Consider the following 16,459-nt stretch of genomic DNA (forward strand, 5'->3'; position numbering starts at 1 on the left):
GGAGGCTGAGCCAGGTGGATTGCTTGAGCCCAGGAGTTTGAGGTTGCAGTAAGCTATGGTGATGCAACTGCTCTCTAGCCTGGGCAACAGAGTGAGACCTGTCTCAAAATAAATTAATTAATAAGTTAATTAATATTTTGTTCAATGTGGATATCTAATTAGTTCAGTGCCACTTCTTGAAAAGACTATCCTTTCCCCATAGAATTGCTTTGGCACCTTTGCTAATTTACTTATTTTTAAATTGCTCCATTTCAAAAGGGAACAATAGTCTATGAAAGCTGAAATCTGTTGGTTTGTCCTTAGATCAGTCATTGTTACCTGATGCCTGAAATTTGTCATATTTTATCCCTGTTATTGCCTAGTTTTCTAAAAGATATATATGATATGATCTTTTGATTAAATACCTACTTTGAATAGATAGCTCTCTGTAGTAGACACAGATAGATATAAAACCTTTCTCTGCTTTCAAAAAGGTTTTAATATGGGAATAAGATATATGCCTTAGCATTCAACCAGAATAGGTGCAGTGTCACTTTCAGATATGATAAAAGCAAAATGAAGCAAGTTAGAATTTCTAAGTAAAAAAAAAGCTGACACATTGAGAGTTATTTCTATAAAAGATATTATGATACGTATATTACTGGTGGTTTGATTATATGTCCAAAATGCTTTACTCTAATTTTTTTTTAAATGGCCAAGTAGATGAACCCTATGAGTTATATCCATCTCCATATTGGACAATAAACAACTTACTCTATCTTTCCTGGTCCAAATTGGCTCATTTTGCCTTGATGTTGCTTGTCTCTACCCTGTTATATATATTCCTAGATTCCATTCCTCTGCCTTTCCCTTGTTGATACCTGTTTTAGATTTTTAAATAAAGATTACTGCTTTACCCCAAATAAGCATCTTTTAGACCTCCCTTGTCTTCCTACTCTGAATCTTGACCTACTCTGCTCTACTTTTCTTCTTGCCTGAATTTTTAGTTCTACTATCTACACCTAACACCTAGAGCACCCATTTTCTAAAAAAGGAAATTTAAACAATTGTAAAGCCAATATTATTTAAAAGCTCAATAACCTACCCCCAAGCCTTCCAGAAACACAGAAAATAATCTAGTTTCTATAACTTCCAAATAAGGCAGTAAATAATGTATTGAATACACATTCAGGGAATTCAAAAAAGAGAGAAATTACTTTTAACTGGGATGGTCAGAAAAGGCTTCAAAAATATGTGCCAAATGAGGATCCCTAAAGGAGGGTGAGGTACATTAACATTGTACAAATGTGTCAGGAAGAGGAAAGTGGGGAACTCCAGACAATATAGTTTCTTTTATCTATTCATTCATCACTAGGTATATTGCTACAATAGTAGAAAGCAGAGGATGGTTTTTAGGGAATATTTATGAGTTACCTACCCAGAATGAGAGATAAGGGGAAACTTACGGAAAAGGTGACATCAACATTAAGGCTTTAACAGTCAAGTAAGAGTTTACCTATGATGGTTAGAAGGAAGCATGTCAGATGTGTTGCGAAGAGGGAATAGCATGTACAAAGGCAGAGACACATAAAGGAGTATGGAGAATTGAGAGTGAGTTGGTATTGATGAAGCACAGTGTGCATGTGGCCATGAGTAAGGGGTAAAACTAGGAAAGTTCATGGTGATTTTAGGAAATGGTGAATCTTTGCCTGGGAAGTATGAAGATTGCAAAGAGAATCAAGATAGATATGTCTGGAAATGTAGACAAGGATTATTTTTGAGCTACCTCAGGTACCAAGTATAGGTGTTTGAATATAACTTTAACTTTACTGGGCAAAGGGAAGTGATTTGCTAACTCACATTGATGTGGTTGTGACCTGTGGTATAGTTTGAAAGTGAGGAGAGGCTGGCAGCAGCGGAGGCATCATCTAGAAGCTTACTACAGTAGTATGTGTTTGATGACGTGGAGGAATAAGCTAGAGTAGTAAGTGTGGTGCTGAAAATAAGCAAAATGACATGGGAGATACTCTGAAGAAATGGTCAGCAAGAATTTATGGCTGGTTGGCTAACACAGCAAGTATGAGTAAGGAGTCAAAGCTGTCACTGATATTTCAAGCTTGCAAACAATAGAGAATTAAGAAAAGGGAGAATTTTTAGTGAGGCAAAGGCTATAAATTGGGCTTTTAGATCTGCTGACTTTGAAATGACATAAAATACCTGGTATACCTTTTCTGATAGTAGACTAAGATAAGTAACTATGTCTCATAAGTATGATCAGTGTTGAAGATTGGATTGGGAAGTTTTTCAGCATAGTGAAAGAGTCATGCTTTAGAATAAACATAAATGGCATAAAAAGGATTGGGTCCACCATGTTTGTACAGAAAAATGACCAAACAAAAATCCAGATATCAGTGAGAAAGAAAGAGAAAGAATAAATATATATCTATTAAACAAATGTCCTAAAGATGGTACAACTTTTCCAGATCGTATCCATGATAACTCAAGAAAGTTTAGATTATTAAAGCCATTATATGTCAAACCTGTCATCCCTGTCTCTCTAGAATATCAAAATTTCCCCTCCAATGCATAAAAATTGTGTAAGCTCTTTCTGTTACCCCTCCAGCAGGAAATCCACAAGATCTACAGGACCTGGGCACTGATACTTAGAGAATAAAACTTGTTTTACTAATAGAGTCTCAAAGAAACACAAAAGAGTTGTGCTGCCCTCTTGTCATCATTTATTTATTGTAATCAAGACTGACAAGTGAAACAAAGAGACTAACATCATTGAAGGAATAGGAAACCCAGCCAGATGAGTAAAAAAAAAAAAAAATGGCCAGGATGCAGGCCAAACTCTCTCTTCTTCCTTTCCTTTCTCATCCTCTTGTCCTATTTCTGATTTGTATTTTCTTGTCAGCATTCTCTGCAGCAGATCGATTCCTCTTCAGCTAGCACCAGTGATTTTTAAGCAAAGGAAGAAACTTATTCCTTGCAGGTGAGAGATAATCAAATTAAATATTACACAGCCCCTGAAGTGCAGGCAGCTGATATCAAGAGCCAAACTTAATATCCTGACAGATGTTGTCTTGGATTGATTAGTCTCTCCTCTCACCCTGGTGTAGCCATGCTCCAGCCTGGACAGCATAGCCCTTTGGCCCCATCCCAAATGGGTTTCTGTGTGGCTGGGCCTAGCCCAGAGGAACAGCCCTGCTAAATGTGCAATATAATCCCTTCCTTTTGAGGAGGAGGAGGAGGAAATGAAAACCCAGCTTGCCTACCTCTGCTTTGAAACCCACTGTAGGTCAAAGTCAGATTCTGGGCTTAGTTGATGGTGCTCAGAATAAAGATGTCTTTCCTCTGAATTTTTGGTTGAGCCAACACACACACACACACACACACACACACACACACACACACACACACACACACACACTCCTTTGCCTTTTGAACTTCAAAAATTGAGATATGCGCATTTTTGTGATGGAAAAAAATATGGGAAATTTGGAAAAATAGAATTTTAAAAAATGAAAAGAAAAAAGCAAATAAATTGCAAGACTACATCCAAATGTAAGTGAAAGAAGAAAAAATAGATTCCATCATTTTCACTTTCACTCCCTTCCTTCTCCCCTCCCTTCCTTCCTTTTGCCTTCCTTTCTCTGTCCTCTGCTATGTTTCCTTCCCTCTTGCCTCTTCTCTTTTCCTTCTAACTTCCTTGTCGTCTTCTTTTATTTTGTTTAATACTATGTATTATTTTTTATTAAGATACTTGCAAAATATTGAAACCACAAAGGGAGCAGAGACTATTTTCTGCCCTCATGGACATGCCTTCCACATAGCAGGGAACCCGGGAGGTGCTAGATAAATCACAAAACAGCCATGTGGTAAGCCCCATATCAGGATGCCATGTGTCCTGGGAGAAGGGAAGGTTTCATGTAAGACATTGGGTTTGTCCTGGCCTTGAAGGATAGTTATGTGTCACCAAAAGGGCAAGCAGAAGAGCATTCCAAACTGAAGTAAGCATGTGCAGAAAGAACGTGGGGTACTTGAGGTTGTCAGCTGTATTCTGACCTTGAAACCTGCAGCAGATTCACCACTACTCAGCTTGGTACATTCAATCACTTACTAACCCCATTGTTTTCTTATCCCCATTTTGCTTCTCTACTTCATATTCATTCTAAATGTAGTATCTCAAACTGGTGATTTAGTTTTTCAGTTATTCCAACTCTAATCATTGTGCTCCCTTAAAACCCTGTATGTAGCATTTATATGTCACTACAACTGTGAATAAAAAATGCCTTACTCCTTTTCCAGTCCTGGTACAAAACACATATAGGCACTCACCAGAGAGGAGGGATGCATGGCTTGGAGAGAGAGCGTTAAGTATGGCTTAGCTGGCACACAGAAGTGCTCAATTAGTGCTTGTTGTATCATCTATTTCAATAGTGCTGCCTGAAGGCAAATGGCCCAGAACCATTTCCCACACTACCTCGGTTTTGCAGAATAAAGTTTTAATCTATGGGAGTGAAACCCATGTGAATTATAACTCTGCTTCTTTAAATTTGTGGATGATTTCTATGTTAGAATTGCAAGAATATACAGTGTAGCCTTTGTGAATGTCATCACTTTAAGGAAAATATTTGAATTGGAATAAACATTTTATTTTAAAATTTATACAATTTACAGAATACATTTGCACCAGCCCTGATCCTTTTACCTCCATCCGGACTATACCACTGGTCTTCCCCTTGGCAGCTTCTCATCCTATCCTTTGCCCAAAGCCCTGTTGACAAACTCCAGAGTCTTTCATTTGCATTCTCTGCAAGGACCTATGTTAATTCAAGATCAGCAGCAGTACAATGTAGCATGAAGGGTAAAGCACTATTATTATTTATTATACTTTGAGTTTATACTTTACCTGTGGGAAGTTTCAAATGCCTGTATCATGCCAGTCTGCAGTAATCACCTGTACACCTATCTTGAGGGCATGCCAGCTCTCTCTTCAAGGCAGAACAGAAAAACCAAGACAATCTGGGTAATTCTTTCTGTGCACTACCAAAGAAAACAATCCCCCTACTCTGATCATTTTGTTATACATATTGGAAAGTATCAAGCAACCTATTTCTTGGTCTCAAGCCCAGTGGCCAATGAATCTGTATTATAGAATATTTAACTCTGTCTTTTGAGCTTTGTCGTTTTAGTCCGGTGTTTCTATAGCTCTCATTCAGCAATATTGTGAAGCAAGAAATATCTTTACTAGCCACTGTTTTTCACATTTTTCAAAAAATCTATCTGCAAATTCCTACTCTCCCACTTATGACCTCATATGACCTCAAGTATCTCTATGAGCCTCAGTTTCTTCCTCTGTAAAGTGGTCATATAGTAACCATTGTAAAATAAAAACAAATTCAGACTTAGGGAGAGTCTTTAATTAGAAAGATAGACCGTTGAAATAGGAAGAATGCTGTGATCTCAGAAATCTGTAAGCATCTTCAAATCAAGCAAAAAATGATTTTTCTTTTTTAGTATAATGGATGAGCAAGCAGAGATAAGCAGAAACTTTGGAGGGGAATGTGGATAAGCAGTGAAAATGATCAGTGGGGTCTAACAGGGAAATACCATGCTGTGGTCCGCTGCTTGCCAGGAGAGCTGATACAGGGACACGTTTCACTTTTTTAGTGGTTGCTCAGGGTTCAGGGTGAACAGAGTTAGGGGGCCTATGAAAAAGAGAGAAGCCTGAGTAAAGTTTGGTCAAGACAAAGCAGATAGTAAGAAATGGGCAATTGTGACCACTTGGTCACTACTGTTTACTATTACCATGGGAATTAGATGGCCATCCGTGTACAAAGAGTCGAGCATGGTGACTATCACAGACCACAAAGGCAAACTCACAGAACTCACTGACGTTCCATGAGATGATAGAAATGGTGTCGAACAACACTAGTTTGATTCTTCCCAGGCTTTAATTCCTGCTAGCACCTAAAGATGCATGAAATCATCTCATTAGGCTTTCTTGTGGATTAGGTGAGTTTTAGCTGAAATATAATTCCTACGGAGGTGAGAAGAACTCACAGTTGGAAGATTGCTGTGTTTCAAATTGGAGAGACAGAAGATCTTTGAGGTCAGGCCTATGTTTTCAATATATGTCTGATGAAGAATAAATGAGTGAATGCATGAATGAACAAACACACGAACTGGAGGACATGGGCTGGCAGGACTGTGATATGCAGAAGGAATTGTGCAGTAAGCCACAGAGGATGGACGCATCATTGAAATCCAGGGCACTCCAGGACAGAGCATTTTGAGAAACTTGATACTGAAGGGGTAGGGAGTATTGTAGAGAAAGATAAAGATTCTGCTGGCTTTTTTTTGCTCTGTAGTGAAGACTTCTGCCATTTCTGCTTTTCCTTTGCCCATATCTAACAGTGATAATGATCTCCAAATGAGGTATAAAATTCACCCTCTAAAAAATATAAATTCCCCCAAATGAAAATTGCTATGATCGAACGGTGTACAGCAGTCTGCTTTAAGATGAACAAAATACTCATAAAACGAATAATGTCCATTTCTTCAATTGGACATTGACACCCAGCTCCCTTCCCTGCCTCCTTTCTTTTCCACCTCATTAGAAATGATTAACTGTTAGAGACATGCATGCAGTGAAAAGGAACAAAAAGGACTGATTTCCAAAAGCAGCTTCCTATTAAAAAAAAAAAAATTCTGTAAGATGAGCAAGTGACTGTTTTCAGTGTTTGCAGCTTTCTTATCCTTTCTGTAAGCTTACCGGAGCCAACGGTTAGTAATAGAGGCCTTTTTTGCCTCTTTCACTGGATATTCTTTCTCTTGAATTTTTCTCCATGTTTACAGAATACAGGATACCCTGAACTACGATTGATGTCTGAGACTTTTTCTGTGGATTGATTGTACCGACACCCTTTGATGCAAAGTGGCCTCTCTCTGCTTGCTACATAGATATGGAAACCAGTGGATGAAAAAGTACAGTAAAAAGTATTGATGCTTATCCAATTTAAATTATTGTGCCCTTGCTCATGGTGACAGAATCGTTTGGTCGAAGGAATGTCTAAGCTATGAACAATCAGATTAAACCTTTCCATGTTTCATAACAAGCAAGAGGGCACATAAATATATGATGAGAGCATTGCAATATTTTGTATAAGTATTTTAAGGATTATCTGTGAAAACTAAAATAGTACTTAACATAAAGTAGGTGCTCAAAAAAGGAGGAAGTGTTTCTTTGGTTTCTAAAGATATTTTATTAAGCATTTCAGTAGTTTTCAAGATTTCCAAGTAAGTCATTTATTCCTTGGAAGAACATAGTTTATTTTAATAAAATATAGAAATATGACTTTGCATATCTCCAACATTATATGATATATATTCTATCATTATATGATTATATATATCATATAATGCCACCAAAAATATGCTTAATGCATGCTTAATTTAAGGTCATTTATAGTTTTTTTAATAGGAATTAGTGATTTTAATGGGATAGGCATAGGGTTACTGAAATCGTTATAGACCAGTGATTGCCAAACTTTAGCCTACATCAGAATCACCCGGAGGATATGTTAAACACATTGCTGGGAAGAGGCCAAAATTTGCGTATCTAACAGGTTTCCAGGTGAAGTTGATATAGCCGGTCTAGGGAACCACATGTTGAACTCTTGTAGTCAGATGCTGATAATGAAAAACCCCTGAGTATCCAGCCTCTAATTTTTTCTGCTTGGTAATAAAGTTAAAAAAATTAACTTCAAGGAGTAAATTTCTACTTCTTCACCAACACTATATTAAGTGCTTCCTTCCACCTCAGATTTATTCTCAGGTTTGTTCCTTCAAGTTGGAAAAAATAAAAGACTCTTATTTTCTTTTTGATTCTTATGTTTATCTCATTTTCTGTAATGTTTAGAAAATCACAAAACCATAACAATGTTAAATAATAACATTAAACAACAAATACCCTATGTTTTCTAAATTTGCAAACTAATTTTTCCTTAGATAGTCGATGTAAGAGCTACCTTTGACCCAAGCCCAAATTGCAACGTAATTAGTGAATTCTGAAGATGTTTCTAAACTAGGAATTAGTTGTCAGTGCTTGTTTAATTTTTGCTTGGTAGATATATTATGTTCTCATTAAAAACCTGTTTTTCATTGAACTAGCTCCTAGGTTTCTGAAAACCTTTCCTGTACAGAAGGAAGAGAGTTCAAGTGAGTTGCCAGAGATGTAGAAACAGTCATTAGTAAAGCAAGTGTTTCCAGTGCTCTGGATGTGGGAACCTACCATATTAGGACTGTATGTCCTTAAGGAGTTCCAGGTATACAAGCCAAGGGAATCCTCTGTGACTCTTCTTAGAGAGTAGATTTTTTTAACCTAATCTCATCTACCTCGCCTCCCTGTTCATTTCATGTACTTCCGTTTCCATTCTGGCTATTGGGTAGTATAAGCATGTATGAATAATTAGGACTTCTAGCTGTTTCCATCCAAGTCCCTCAGCAGAGGAGTGGACTTAGTGGTAATAATGGTCTCAGTAATATAATTATCTCACTACATAATTAAATTACCTAGTCTGTGGTAATTCTGCTATACCACAGACTAGGTAATTTAATTAGTACAGAAATTTATTTGGCTCACAGTTCTGGAGGCTGAGAAGTCCAAGAGCACGATACCAGCATCTGGTGAGAGTCATCCCATGCGGAAGGTGAAAAGCAGGTACAGGAGACAGAGAGAAATGGGGGACAAACTTATCCTTTCATCGGGAGCCCACTCCTGTGGTAACTAACCCATGCGTGCAGTAAGGGCATTAATCCGTTCCAGAGGGCAGAGCCCACATCACCTAATTACCTCTTAAAGGCCCCACCTCTTGATACTGTTACAATATTAATTAAATTGCAACCTGAGTTTCAGAGGAGGCATTCAAAGCATGGCAAGAACATTACAGACAGCCACCTATGTCCTGAAGGGATAGAGCTGTTACAGGGGAGAGAGGACCCTTCCCTCTGGAAGAAGGAAGGCCCTGTGATAATTTGAGAAAGTCATTATCTTTGAAAGTACAAATGAGACCAGAGAAGGGAGGGCTAGAGAAAAGCCCCTTTCTCCTAGCAGGTTACCAAATTTGGGGGGTAGGGACAGAAGAGAGTAGACCTGATATGGATAAGGGGGTGGTCCTCTAGGAAGAGTCTCAGAATTTCTGGATGGACCAAATGATAACCATTGTGCACTTGTCTGATCATGTATCATTTTTCTGTGACCTGAATTTTGCTATGGAAAGTTTTAGTAAGGAAAGCAGTTAAGGAGGTGTTTCAAAACAGAAGCTAGAAATAGAAGAAAGCAAAGGAAGTTTGTGCCAGGATCAAAAAAAAAAAAAAAAAAAAAAAACCTGACTACTTAGGTAATTCTACAAAGATTTTAAGAACCCGTAGTTCCTTTTAGAAGTGGATTCTAGTAGGTGATGATGGAGAAATGTTCTGGGAGCTTCCTCTAATGCTAATCCTTCTGTTTTGCAGTGTCCCTCAGCTGCGACAGGGTCCATTAGAATAACATGACACTGGAGGTTTTGTTTAGAATCCCCTTTTTTGAGCTCCTCTTGTCATTTTCCTATGTAACTAAGCCTCCTTTTATGGAGGCTAAGAATCAAGAGTCTTATAAAAAATAATTCTGTTCTTCCTATCCAGTGTTAACTGTCTATTAAGAGTACTAAGAATGCCATTACTTAGAGTTATGATTTAGGAGCTATGTAGAGATCTAGCAAAAGTGGCAGAAATTATCTTAATGTGGTAAAAATTGTATCCTAATAATGAAAACTCAGGAAGGACAGAAAAGTGAGATTTGCCTGAGATTCACTAAGGGACTGTTCTTGAAAAACAACCACTTAAGGAGTCTGAGTCCTCCTCACCCTGGCACTAGCCTCAGTGAGAAATGTCCTGGCAGAGGAGGCAGAGTTAGGAATCTAAGCAGACACCTACCGGGAGAGCTGGCTCTAAACGTGCCAATAATTCTCTCTTTGCTTTGGTATAGCTCCATAAATAAGCATTGTTCTCCTTCCATTCAGCTCCTCCAAAGCATTTACAGCTCCTTAATTAGACATATGTCTGCTATTTATTACCATTTAAAAGGGCAAGTGGTTAATGTCCCACTGTTGAAAATTCCTGGTAATTAATTATTAACTAAATAAGCGCTGCTCCTTCTCTACTTACCTCATCTTCAGTCGTGTCTCCTTGTATTTATACATTAATATGGAGTAATTAAATGATGGCAGGAGAAGTGCCTCAGAGCTGGCCAATGTCATCAGCATTACAATGGCTCTGTGCCTCACCCTTCCAGTCTGCATTAGAGCTATTTCTAAAGGATAGAAGGGAAGGGATTGATTTCACCACTTGTCCTGACTTCCTCAGGTCATGAGATCAGTTTCCCATAGTTATAAATTGGAGCAAATTACTTTCATTTTCATCTTTAAAAAAGAGGTGTGATGAATGAAAACTACAGATCCCAGCATGCAAAGCAGTCTCACAGCACTGATCAGAAAAAGACATTACATAAAGAGATGTTTCATCTTCCTGAGATGTCCCCAGCAGTATAAAGGAAGACAACTGAGGTCATCATAAAGCGCTTCTGCGCCAAATTTGGCTTGAAAACTACTTTGTCCGCACCTGACTCACATCATGCCTGAGGGATCCAGGGGGAAAATGCTTAAACAAACAGCTGGTGGTTAAGCTTTTACTGTGTCTCATAACAATGTCAATGATAACCTAACACTGTGTACTTAAAAGCATCTCTCATCGAAGAAACTTGAGCTTTACACACGGTAACTTATTAGAGCTCTCAACATCCCTCCTAGGTGACTAGGAAGCAATACAATCTCTGGTGTACAGATGGGGAAACCAATGTAAAAAAAGGGCAAATCACTTTTTCTACTTCTGCACACTGACTCAGCAGCAGTCCTGGGAATAGAACATATGTCCCCTGAGGACTGTCCGCCTCGGTAGGCACTGGACCACATACATAATAAGTTCTTTGGGAGAAACTCTATATGTACAATTAAAGCAAAGAAGGATTTACGCTTTTTAGTCATTGTGTATCTGAGAATCAGTAAACCAACTCGTGTTTAAACTGCCAGTTCTTATGCTTTTACATAGTTATTATGCTCTTGGTGTGACAGAAAGACCATTGACTTTGGAGTCAGATAGACTCACCACATAACTAGCTGTGAGGCATTGTGCAATTTGTCTAACCTCTTTAAGCCTGAAAAAATAGGGAAAATAATATTTATCATTCATGGTGGCTATGCCTGTTTTTACTATGCCCGTAGTTAAGAATGGATATTTCTCAATGTGTTGAACATAAATGGAAAGTTTGTACCAGTCTTCCAGGTGTGATTAAGTTGCTAGGCAGGAAAACTCAATTTAATAAATACCCACTGCTTCCTCCCAACATAAAATGCCAAAAGTGGAAGGATGCTAAGTATTCTTCTCCATTCAGATTTCATTTTCAGTGGTTGTACGTTATAGATTTGTCATTTTCAAATAAATTTTCTATTTTAGTGAATTTCTCCAAAGGATGAAAATATTCTTTCTGTGCTTGTAGAACAAACATGTAGTATTGATAAATGTGTCATCTATCTATTTATTTATTTACAGCAATGTTATTTTATAACTGTGACTTTTTATGTCAGTCACATTTTCTAATTATAGGCAATATATACTCATTAAATGACACATTAAATGACATGTAAATGACACAGATATGTGTAAAGAAGGAAATAATAGTATTTGGTGTGTATTTCTTTCTTTCTTTTTTTTTTTTTTTTTGAGACAGAGTCTCACTTTGTTGCCCAGGCTAGAGTGCCGTGGTGTCAGCCTAGCTTACAGCAACCTCAGACTCCTGGGCTCAAGCAATCCTCCTGCCTCAGTCTCCCGAGTAGCTGGTACTATAGGCATGTGCCACCATGCCCAGCTAATTTTTATATATATATATTTTTAGATGTCCATATAATTTCTTTCTATTTTTAGTAGAGACGGGCATCTCACTCTTGCTCAGGCTGGTCTCGAACTCCTAAGCTCAAATGATCCACCCTCCTCAGCCTCCCAGAGTGCTAGGATTACAGGTGTGAGCCACCGTGCCCAGCCCTGGTGTGTATTTCTTTAGGATTTCTTCCAAGAACATTCTCAGAGTCCAGGTTTCGTCCCTATTTATTTTATAGAAAGTATTATAATGACAAGTTTGTGTGACAGTCACCTCAAAGGCTACTCTTTAATAAATTCACATCAGGCTCTGATGTATCTTCTTATCCACTGTGGTTCATAAAATAGTATATTTTAATAGTAGATAAAATAGAATGAAGCTTGTTAGAGTCTGTGTTCATAGAAGCATGTGGCTTGGCACCTGCCGCTAGAATGGGTCCACCTGCTGAATGACAGTTGGACCTGGAGTTAAGAACAAATACCATCAAGTGGCCACCTGGGAAGCTGGGCTTAGTAGGTACTGCCCTCTGGATTGTTCCTGCCATGCTCAATTTACAAGCCCTAGCGTGCAAATTCATCATTTTACACGACAGGGTAAATCAGGCATGCAAATCATGCATTTCAGTCCTGAAGAGTGCTGCATGAACAGTAAACAACAATGTCTTAATACTGAAGAAGCCTAAGGTTGCCTCCATAACTCACCATTTGCTTTTGTCCAAATCCTCAGGCTGTACTTGGACCTTTTCCTAAAATAAAGTGTTTGTTGCAAAGGCTAGAAGATAGGGAATATAATCTTGCTGTATCCTTACTAGAGGCAGGGGACAGCATAGAGGTTCCTCAAAGGTTTGCTACTATTGAGAATCCATATTTTTAAAGATTTGCAATACTCAGTATTTAGAGTCATCTAATGGTCATCAGTTGCTGTGGACTGAGGTCATTTAAATTTGACTTTTAATTACCTTCACATTTTTTTGCATCTAAAAGCAAAACTATTTCTGCTTTGTTCAAAACAGTCTTTTAGGCTTTCATTTGTATCTTCTTCACATAGGTGTTTGATGGATGCATGGTTGGAAAGACACATACATAAATAATATCCGGTATAGACAAGTAAATGAAAGATGGATCGAGAGAGGGATACATAAACGGATGATGAACTGATGAGAATGTACTGTGTGTTCTCTTCACAGACAGATATGCTTGGCAATTTTTTTTCAGTCTTCTTAAAGAACTTGAAATTTAAATTTAAAAAAATTCAATTAGTGAAGGCAGAAAGTTAAATTTTCTTCATACGCTCACAGCAGATGCTTTGAGAATCATAGACAGGTGGCTTAAGAATTACTAAAAAGAGCCATCATTTGTCTTTTTAATTTTCCACATCCTTTTCTTGTCATAATATCTTCCTTTGTATTTTCTCTTTTTACCTCTTTCTAGGCCTCATCTTCCTTTCTTTATACTTGCATTTTCTACTGCCCTATTTGCTAATTTTTGTCTCTCAACCTTCCTGTTTCTCTATTTTGTTCCATCTAATTTCTGTCAAAAATGACCAAACATTTATTGTATGGGAGTGCAGAATGGAAGGAGAGCAGGAGGAGGTAGGCTTTTCAAAAAGAAATATGAGTGCTATTCCAAACACACCACTTCCCCCACTATTGCAACAGCGAGTATTTTCTACTCAACTTCTAACCAAAGTATGAGAAGAAGATGCAAAGAAAATTGGGAGGTTAAAGTGGAATTATTTGATTTAAATATTAATTAAAAATAAGAAGGACAGGAAGAAAATGTATGACAGCAGAGTAAAAAAGGAGGCTCAGAGAGACATAATCAAGAAGGAAGCCACCAAGAAAGGATTCACAAGGGTATCATTCTTCCTGAAAGAGGGCCATGCCTCCAAGTACTTATACTCTTTGATAATAACTCTGTGATGGTGCTTATTGATTCCAAGTTATACTTTATATTATAAACTTTAACCTGTATCTATGGTGTGGTTTCCAAGGCATAGAAAGAGTTGGGTGTTTGGATAAATCTCTTCATGTGTTCATTTATTCAGTGTTGGTGTTTGTGGCTTGTACTGCTTCATGAGATATGGCCCCAGACTCCCCCCAAGTCTCAAATAAGTGATCATTCGAAATAGAAAGGAATTTTGGACACCATGTTGTTTGTTTACCTTTATTTATTTATTTTGGCAGATGGACACTTTCAGATTTTAGCCAGAGCTAAAAAAGAGTATTAAAAAAAGATAGAAATCTAACTGCCATGTGAAAATTACATCATTTAGATTTGCAGCAAAGTGAACATAGGGAAAACCCAGAAACCTCATAAAGTTCTTTCATGAAAGTCCAGATAATTTTCTAGGCTCACACACCAATGATAAACTCTAATTTTACTTGTTTCTAGTTTACCCAACTTTCAGTAGTTCTTTCTTTTTCTTCCCGTTAAGATTCACGTAAACATCTTTCCTAACAGATCAGAAGGGTAGGTTCTACTTCCCTGTTTTTAACTAACTTGCGTGATCTTTGGCAGGTTTCACGATCTCCTACTCTGTGGATACAATATTTGCACCTGAAGAAAAGGATTAACCTTTGTTACCTCTAATGAATCTTCTAGATCCTAGTACTTATGAGACTCACTAAAAAATTTTCTGTTCTTTCTTATTTTGTACTTAGTACTCCTATCAATCACAAAAACTGCTCAGTTACATAGAGTTTTGCATGTTGTTTGCTTGTTGTTCATTTAAAGTCAAGATGCCACACCCCCTCTTCAACTATTTATCATATTGGAAACATTTCATATTGCCAATGTGTCTGTTACTATCAGTGTCTTAGTCAGACAGAACATTCAATGAGTGGCATTTTTGCAACCCAGACAGATAAGTCCCCGGCACTGTCTGTCTCCCAGACACTCCCTACCTGTCTTCTGTCCTTATCAAGAAGATAAGTAAGTGGCTCATGTTCCCCATAGAAATAATTTAGTAGCTTGTCTGTCTAGAAGGTAATGGCATGGCATCTGTAATTCCTGCAATTTTGATAGTGTAAGATAATAGGAAATGAGACACCCCCAAACTGCAACCCAGATAGCCCTGTTGTTCAGAGTGGTAAATTACTCTGGCCTCCTACTCACAGAAATATTGTGGTCAGTACCACTCAACTATGCTTGTTCTTTGACTCTTTTCAAGCTGCCTATTTTTAGGAAGCAAACACACTACTTTTGGACTACCTATCTTACAGATAGGTCAATTTGAATAAAACTCCTGGCCTCTGAATCCAGTGATCTTGGGCTCTTTTTATTCCCATTTCACATTGATTCACCTTCTTTTCAATAAATCCTTGTTTTGTACAATGTTAACATATCCAAAAGTCCTGAGTTGCATTATTCTACTGACTTTAGGTACTAGAAAATGAGACATTTAGGAGGAGAGAACAGAATTGCCATATGCCTGAATATCTATATAGAAGAGAAGAAGAAGAAAATGTCTAAGGAAAAGTTATTTCTCCTGTAAATTCTGATGTGGCTTTTGATATTTACTGCAACAAACACAATTTTTTCCCCTTTCTTGGAATCATATGAAAAGTCTGAGATCAGTTAATGAGAAGAAAAAAAATCTATTTCATTCAAGTAAATTAGAGAATATTTTTGTGATCTGTAGAGATACAGAGTAGTTTCATTGTCGTCATCATTATCATTGTAGTAATAATGATAGCATGCCTTCTTTTGGCTGTATAATTTATTTACACTCATACTCCCATCTAGTCATCCATCTACCCACCACATTGTCCATTCATCTATCCCTCCATTCATCTATTAATTACACAAATGTCTTCTGTGCATACACACTGTGTAAAGCACTATGCAAGTAACTAATAAGGAACTAGAAACTGCCTTCTGAGAGTTTACAATGACTATCTACCAAAATGAATTATACCTGGTATTAACTGGGCATATTTTTACTTTATTAGAAACCCCTCAAAAGCAGGCAGATATTAATATTTTCTAGAACATTAAAAATACAGAGAATTCCAGCTTTCACCATTGGATCACAAGAAGTAGACCCTTAAACTTGATTTTGTATTTACAGCTGAATCTAAAACTTTCAATTAATATAATCATGGAACAAATAGAATATTCATACCCATTCTTGCATTCCAAATGGTGAACTTTTTAACCTTCAATTTCTTTCATTTCTTATTGATTTAATTGTGAATTAAAACTTTAGAGGAAAACACTTTTCCCTTAAATCTCTTATTTTAACATGTAAAAGATTCTAAGCCAAACGTACATTTTGCAACTTTTCATGTGGTTAATCAATCAAGTATGAGAGATATTCACTGTATCAATCTTGAGAAAGTATGTAACGTAATAAACCCATATAATTTCAATCTATAAATTTTTAAGAGCGCACAGAATCATTTCAATTAAACTTTTAGCTAAATTTTATTAACATGGACTTGGTTAATGCAAGCTCTCCAAGTTGCAGATTGTAGAATGATTAGATTTGTTCCAACAGATT

The 16,459-nt window shown here is 37.3% G+C and overlaps 1 protein-coding gene across 1 annotated transcript in view; it reads left to right on the plus strand.

The window, feature by feature from the left end:
* Window positions 1-16,459, plus strand: part of LOC123630521 (limbic system associated membrane protein) — a 599,650-nt gene that overhangs the window by 22,264 nt on the left and 560,927 nt on the right. The window lies entirely within an intron of this gene.

The sequence above is a fragment of the Lemur catta genome, chromosome 1 (assembly GCF_020740605.2).
Source record: "Lemur catta isolate mLemCat1 chromosome 1, mLemCat1.pri, whole genome shotgun sequence".
Taxonomy (NCBI): Eukaryota; Metazoa; Chordata; class Mammalia; order Primates; family Lemuridae; genus Lemur; species Lemur catta.